The following is an 8,445-nucleotide window of genomic DNA, read 5'->3' as shown; positions in this document are numbered from 1 at the left end:
GGTGAATACTGGAACAATGAGCAATGCACAATACAGACCTCCAGAGGTTGTTAGGGGTTCTTTGAGCAATGAGCAGTTTGTACCTCTCAGGTCAGTTTCGGTGACACCAATGATATTTTTGGCTATCAGTAAAGGTGCCGGGTGACATTCTTCCCACTGGCCAGCAATGTAAGAGGAATCCTTTCCGGTAACCACCAAGTTATTATACTTTGAGCTGTGCATATAGTAATTATAGAAGAGGTTCCCTGAGGGCCTGAAAGTTATTTCAAGGGTTCCCCCATGGTAAAAACTTCCAGAAACACTGCTGCGCTATGGAGAACAATGTGAATGCTCCGACCCTACCACAGAGGAGAGTGTCAGAGCACGTAACACAATCCAGTGGGTGGATGGAATGCAGGTTGAGTGGGAGGCTTTCATTTTCACCTTGAGGATTTTTTTAAACTCCTGTTTGTGTGCCCCAGCCCCGCCTTAGCCGCAGACACATGCTGTGTGCACAAAAGATGCTGAAATAGTTTCCTAATAACCTGCGTGGAGTCACCTGAGTATAATCTCTGAAAGGGACAGTGACCGAGAGCGGGGATATTGTGGATCTTGGATAAAGGGACACAAACTGGCAGAAACCAATCAGGAAGTGTGGACAAGGTAACTGCATAGTTTGGATTTGTGGTTATAGATAGAAGAAGGGTTGTATTGCGCGGTGCTGTAATCAGTACACTGGTTCTCTTTGCATGGACTTTTGGTTTTGGTTTAGAATTATAGTGTGTTATCTAAAAGGGGACAACATGGGCTAATAATAATAGGGTAGAACTAGTTTTATAGCCCGAGGATAGGAATACACACACACACACATCAGAGGGGAACACTTCTGGGAGTGGGACAGACAAGTTAAGACCCCTCGGATGTTCATGCCCTGGAAATGCTCAGAACCCCTTTTATAGTCACTTGCACTTGAAGGTGGCTTGCTTTATTCCAGCTGTCATTTGATAATTTACTCTATTAAATGCATAGGGGCTGAGGGGTCTGTCTACCTGAATCTAATATTTTAATTTATGCTGGAGTGTAAACTACTGGACAATACCCATTTAAGGCTCTTCTGGTGAAATCTTTGTACTGAGTTCCCAGATCTGCACGCCTGTAATATATTGACATTTATTGCAGGGCAGTGAGTGGAGCTTTACATTTTTATTGGCTGTAAAATGAAAACTTTAGGCCAGATGCACCCATGTCACAATAACACACAATAGCATATGAGCTATGGTGCTAGTTATTCAGGAATCCCAACACACAGCTCATGGTAATGCACTATCCATCATGCACTGGATTGCTATTGCGGGATTCAATACATTTTTGGGTATGTTTTAGTGGATGTGAGAGCCTTGATGCTGCTTATAATAACTTGCACCGCAAATTTTTAATATTATTAATTGTAATTAGTAAATGTGAGCAGGCATATGTTTCTATTGCAGAAGAGACAGGCAATGATCCTTCTGCATTAATATATACTTGCCTGCACGTTCGCAATCTTTTTATAAAAGCATGTGCAGCTCAGCGTAGGTTACAGGATATACCGGGTCTCCCAGCTGTCCCTTGGCTGCTACGGATGAGGGAACAGGTCATCAACCTGGCCTAGCCAAGGATGGCCAAAAATTTGAGTTTAGAAGATGACTGGATAAAGATGGAAGCATCTGAGATGGAGCGAGCATAGGTGAGCGTAGATAAAAGATTGTGATCAGGCACAGAAGTGTTTTATTGCAGAATTGGCATCATTGCCCCTACCTTCTGCTCAGCCCTACTATTTACTATCTTCATCATTTTTTTATTTAATGCAGCAGTTCATGTTGTTAAACTTGTTCTTGCAAATGTCATGTCTGCTAAGACACTTTGGGCTCAATTCATAAGGCAGAGAATCAGACATTTCCTCAAACGTTCCTTGGTGGGAATCTTCCAGGTCTAGGTGTTTCAATGATAGTAACTGATTGGGAGGAAATATTTGAGGAAATGTCAGATTTCCTTGCATGGATTCCTAAAAATAATTAGCTATTATTTGGCAAATGTTTTAGTCCTGGAGCAGATCCATTCCAGGTTTGCTAGATCACCCAGGTCTCCCATAATATCCAGTAGTAAATCAGACCCATTGTGTTCGGTTCCTCTTTAACCTCTGACCCCCTTTATTTATATTACTGATTATTGTTTCCATTCCTCTGCACAAAGAGGTAAACACAAGAGTTACAATTGCCTATTATGATGGAGATTTTGCCCGGAGCCACCTGACGCTGGATACATTTCCAAGTTTCTTCCTTTCTCCTAATAAGGTCTGAATCGCAATGGGAACTGGCAATTGAGGAGCGCCTACAATGGACAGCTGTGGGGGAGTCCTGTATTGACCTGTTTATCATCACAATAACTGAGCCCCCAGGCATTTTGAGCCATCATTCACCAACAATTTCAAATCACTAAACACATTATACTAAAGAAATATCATTGCTGTAATTGACTTCCCTTGTCAGGATATCCATTACACTGGCTAACACACTGCCTCCAACGCAGACGTGATGATAGCGCAAGCCGATCCCAATTATGATAACATTGTAGAAGGGATTGTATATTACACAGGGAGGCTAATGATGCTGCTAATTTCCTAATTAATATTAACATAAAACAATTATTGTTGGATAAATGTGTTATTTCGATCTGCTTTGCAAAAAGTTTCAACCTGAGTGGGTATGTATGTGTACCTGTCTCCTGTGGCAACAGAGGCAGATACACAACAGATTAAAAGAAACTCCAGGCATATATAAAGTACACAAGTAATGTAACTCTGTAATCATTATTAAATCATATTATTGTACAATTAAGTGTATTTTAAATGCAAGCAGTGTAAATACCTCAATTTGAATTGGTATCAGCCTCTTTCAGTTATTGTTCAGAGAAGTTGGAGTGTGGGAAGGAAAAGTGTTACAAGAAGCCAATTATTTATGTGCTGGAAAGAAGCAGAGGAACAGAGAGATGGGCTTATCTCTATTCTTATTATTTTACTACCTAGTCACTGGATGGGGCAAATACATGGCAGCCAGGGCTCAGAGCTCTTGGGTTGTATGATGTTGGCCATTAGACTAAAGACATCTAGTGGTAGAAAAATATACTTTCATCTTTATCTTTTAATCGATTTTTAGTTTTTATCTTATTTTTAACTAAAGTTCTATTTTGAGGGAAGCAAGCAATACATTCTTTGTCCCTTTGACCTTGGTGGTCCACAGACAATAGATATGCCCTAGGATATCAGTAATAAGTACATGGGTTTCATATCAAGATATTAGGCGTGGGCTCTGGGAAGTCTGCAGGGAAAATCTGTCATACACTTGATCCTAATACTGGAGGTCATCACCTTTTTGATGGAGCATAAAAATCTATATGTTTTCAGTAATCTGTTTTATAAGTTTTCGGTATTGGTGGAGGCAATAGGTTTTAGACATGTTGTTGACATATTGGATGATAACACAGAACATTACTTCAGATGTTTGAACGTTACTCATAAGAAGTAAAAATAATAGTCTACTGAGATGGATAGATAGATAAAAAAAGAAGAATGAGTATGTAAGGTGTGAAAGTCACAAAATAGTACATTTCAATTTTTTTCTAGCTTTGTCTCCACTTTCCTCTTACAAGTGTGCGGGTTCACTAAAAAAAAGGCATTGTAGTCCAACATACTCTATAGTAGGGGTCCCCACACTTTTTTTGGCGAGCTACTTTTAAAATGACCAAGTCTAAATGATCTACCAACAATAAAAAAGCTGAATATATATTTATTTATATATTTACCGAGTATGACACAGAAGTGACTGAAACTAATGAGACATTGAATGGCTGAACATTGCACAGAGATTGCACTACAAGTCTATAGGGACAGGAAAACTACAGTTTACCTGTCATAGGAGAATGAAGTGCTGCACAAGAAAAAGAACTTGTAATCTGTACAAAGATATCTCGGTAATTAAACCCTGACCCCGAGCCTGAACTGACTTGGCTGCCCAGCACTGCTCACCTCAGGCTGCCCTTCCGCCCTCCTTGCCTCCCTCCCCACTCCCCACTGTTACACAAGTCCTGGACGCAAAGTTCCTGGTGTTGTCTGATGAAATACATCCCCAGCATCCCAATAGACGTACAGCAGGGTGGGGTAAGGCAGGGCTCCCCAACTCGCGTTGCCTTTGTGATCGACCAGTAGGTCGCAATCGACGTTTTTGGGCACCCCCTACTCTATAGTTTTAGCCAGTATAGAGCACAGGATTATGAAGAAATAATGATTATAATCATAATTATTATTAATACTGTATACATTGAAGGAAAAATAAAAATATATTTCCCCAAAAATGCCATTAAAAGGACAATAAGATAGCATTGTGTCCTCATGTACGTAGTGTAACTATCTCTTGCCATTGGAGACAAAAAATGTGAGTTTGTTACACACTTTACACTGGACACAGCACCATCTACTGATGGCCAACAATAATGCACAAAAGATAATTTAAGAGCAAGTGTTCCATTAGGAAAAAAGATATACAGACTAAGCTGATATGATTTTTACTGTTCCCACTTTCAAAAAAATCTACATTGTGGATTTTATAAAAGTAATTTATAAGTTAAGTTGTATTATCAGATAAAAAAAGGGAACCTTGCCTTATATTGAAACGAGTTTATATTTAGGTGTGTATGGTAAATAATTGTAATGGATTGGGCAGGTCACTCTAAATATATCCTGTTGTCTGTCTACAGAAAGCAAACCATTAGAAGAGGTATTATCTTTACCACTCAGGATGTCCATGTGTTCTACCTCATATCTTCCCTGGCATTCAACAATGGTGACAGATAAAAGCCAAAAAAATTAGCTTATTGATTGATTATTGCACTCCTCTCCCCAGCTGTTCTCTTGTTGTTATAGGAAGAGTCCCAGTGGGGTCACAGACCGAAAAAAAAATGACCGAAATGTTAACTTTTCTTCTACTGTAGCTAAAACTAAAATCATACATTTTCCATGTAGTTAATATTCACCAATGCAATATATATACCAATGGCCATACATCAGGGAGGCATTGACCAATGAGTGGCTTAAATGGAGTATCCTAAAACTAAAACAAAGGGGGGACAAAACCTTTTGGGGGCACATAATACATATCATGCTATCACAAGTTCTCACTCCTCTTTTGTCTCCGGTTTAATAGAAAAGGAATTTAATATCCCCCGGTAAGTCCCTGGTGAGCATTAGACTATAATTAGAAACTATGGAGGTAATACTAGAGGCCTTTTGTCCAGAAGCATGTCAGGTTAATTTAATTAAAACTCTAACCGCCTCTAACAAAATCACAACGCTGCTGTGAGGTTCAAAGCGTTTAATCCCCAGAGATGGAATTTCTATTTGAGTGTTAATTTAGCGCTGCACCATCCAGCCACTCATTAACGCTTTGTACAGTTTGCAAGTCAAACAGCAAACAGATTAACTGGTCGGTGTTTTTGCATAATTTAGAAATGGTTATTTGCAGACAATGTACACACAGGTGATAAGTGACGGGAAAAGGTGAACGCTCCACCACGATATCATGCCAATGAATATTAATCGCCAGGTCGGAGTTGATACCACCCCCAATTAGTAATGTTAGTTAGCATGGAAACCAAGTTGAATATTTAAGAGTTCATTGGCATAGCTTTGGGATTCAGGTTTAGTTTTAAACTTGTCCTATTAATGTGCGTTAAAGCCCAACTAAACCTGAAATTGAACAAGGCAAATTCTAATAGCAATCGTTTGATAAGGAAGTACAAACAGTGTAAAGAAGCAAAATGGAAAACAGAAAATCTGTTCCATGGGTCAAAGGTGCTTGCGCACTGCACTGAGGCTCATTTCCTCTTAATCTCTGGATTCAGTTGGTGGATGGGTCAGTCTGGTGTGAATATGTGATACACAAAGCAGAAAGAACTATAAATGCTACTACGTTATACAGCATCTTAAGAATACAGTAGAACCTATGCTGCTATATGGGGAGGTGGAACTGTATACCCAGATTTGCACCCAAAACCTCCTTTGGACATGCCCCTGCTATATCTTGCTCCTACACCAAGAAACAGTTTTTATTACTGCCTGTGACATCAATTCCAAGATTGAACTCACTGCCTACCGATCTTGCTACGTCCGCCAAAACTAGATTTTTTAAAAGCCCATTCCCTATACACAGTGTGCAGGCTCTTTGAAGTCAATCAGCAGCAGGAATTATTTAACGTATGCATATGGACAGAGACGGAGAATGACAGGGATTGGTGGAGTTCTGTAGTCTTGCATAGCTGACAAGCCTGGTTGGGATTTCAGTACATGGAAGACACTGCCCCTTGTTTAGGGCTAAGGGTAATATGTGTGCTATTAGAAAGAATGATTTTTTAGGGGAACAGTGACTTTTAATGCAACCTCGCCAGTGTAAAGCTGCCGGAGATGCGCGGCTCCGGCCGCAAGCTTTTTCAGTTGCTGAATAGCGCGACGGCGTACAATTTCCGATCGCGAATACGAATGCGCGAGCGATCATCCGATTCTGCTTGATGAATCAGGGGCACTGTGTTGTCATCACACAACATGAAGTTAGGATATCTCTGGATTTCTGGTAGACAATTAATATTTTGTACAGGGAATGTGCATGTATTGGAGATATGTACAACTATGACCCAAAGTATGCGGAATTTCCAGATATTGGTCTGACTGTTAGTACATCCTGTTACAATGAAAAAGAATCTGGGTTACCTAGCAGGATGATGGCCGGTCACAGAAGTCACTGGTGGCCAGGGATCACATGCAAACTTACAAAACTGGAAAAACCTGCATTTCTTGCCTGAACGTAAATGCTTCCATGAATTCTAGCAGAGATAATGCTGATAAACCTAATGAAATGGGAAAACCTGTGCTGCTAGGCTGAACGGGGAGATTTTAGTATCTGGTCTGAATTGACTGCTGTGTGATGGTAGAAAAATCTTGTAGAGAAATTCACAGCTGCAGCATCCATATACCCTGCGTACTAGTAACAATCAAACACACTTGTAATGGTAGGGGTTATTCTGGGCTGACACACAGTTGTTTTTTTAATTATTTGCTGGTGTTTAGTCTTTTAGTATGAGGCAGTAGAACAAAAGGTTAAAGATTTTCTCTGTCCTTTCTGCTGTGCTGAGCAGAGGTCTGAATGAAATAGAAGAGTGCCTTCCCTACAGAAGGGAATCAGTTTTCTTCTACTTATAGCTGGTTATTTTGCTTCTGACACTATGGCATTTCTAACACAAGTCAGGCCTATTCCTTTTATCCTTTTATCTTTGCCCAAAATGTTCCTAACTCCAGTCCTTGCGGGCCGCATGCACCCCAGATTTTGCCAGTGTTATTCCTTCTTTCATATTCCACTTTATATTAGAGAGATACCAAATGTGTACAAATCCTGGCCCCAAAAACGAATGGCCCCAGATTTAGCATTATCTTGCACGGTGCACTTGTGATGTTTCTGTATTAGGGTTCCAAGTTGTTAAGGATTGTTTACGTCACATGTATACTAATGATAGATGTAAATTTTAATAAACCATTCTGCTTTAAGCCACATCCAACTTTTGGAAATAGGAAAGAGAGAAACCTTTTAGATCAAAGTATTTAGGCAAGAGATACAACTCTGCACATTCTGTGGATTACATTTGATTTATTTTAGCTTTTCCACATTGGAGGGCTGGAGGTGATTGGCAAAATAACACTTTTTATTTGCCAAATGATACATTTTAGAGGTGTATATATGGGTTCTGATCTCAAAATCAGGGTATGCAGTGTACAGATATCCATCACTTTACTATTAAAATATTTACATTGTCTTACCTATTACATAAATATCATAAATAAATCAACATCAGTGGGTGAGAAAAAAAGGCTCCAGACAAGCATTTTATAATATATGTTCGGGGTGCACACATTTTATTGTGTAATTCACACAAAGGTATATTACCTGAAGAAGAAACCTAATGTGCTTTTTTGAAAATGTACAATCCTAATGTAATCAATAAAAGGCATCACATTAACTCCAATGTTATACAAGCATGTAGATATGTGAATATATTTGTGTACATGGAGGATATATTTGTTTATGACCTACAAGCTAAACTTCAGTAATGCTATAGGTCCCATTTTGATTGCTGTGGTCTGTTTTTAATAATATTATCTTGCATTTAATTAGGCTTTGTTCCACTGGTGGTGGGGTTGCGGTGCATTAGCCACTTCCTCATGCCAGGGAACCAATTCCTCACGGGAGATAATACATGTAGCTTCTCTATAGAGAATGAATAGGGGCCACGGTGAACAATACTAGTGCCTTTCACTGTGACCAGTTGTCAAATGTGCAGACACGGGTTCTTTAAAGAACCACAAGTGCGGTGTGTGGGACTGAGCGG

The 8,445-nt window shown here is 39.7% G+C and overlaps 1 protein-coding gene across 1 annotated transcript in view; it reads left to right on the top strand.

Moving 5' to 3' along the window:
• Positions 1-498: 498 nt before the first annotated feature.
• Positions 499-8,445, top strand: part of ARHGAP8 (Rho GTPase activating protein 8) — a gene marked incomplete in the record, with an annotated part of 39,847 nt that continues 31,900 nt past the window's right edge. Inside the window, 1 exon segment of the mRNA XM_072400285.1 lies at positions 499-642.

Source organism: Pyxicephalus adspersus, chromosome 2 (genome assembly GCF_032062135.1).
Source record: "Pyxicephalus adspersus chromosome 2, UCB_Pads_2.0, whole genome shotgun sequence".
NCBI classification, from domain to species: domain Eukaryota; kingdom Metazoa; phylum Chordata; class Amphibia; order Anura; family Pyxicephalidae; genus Pyxicephalus; species Pyxicephalus adspersus.
The sequence above is the reverse complement of the archived record's forward strand: the minus strand, read 5'-3'. Positions and strand labels throughout refer to the sequence as shown.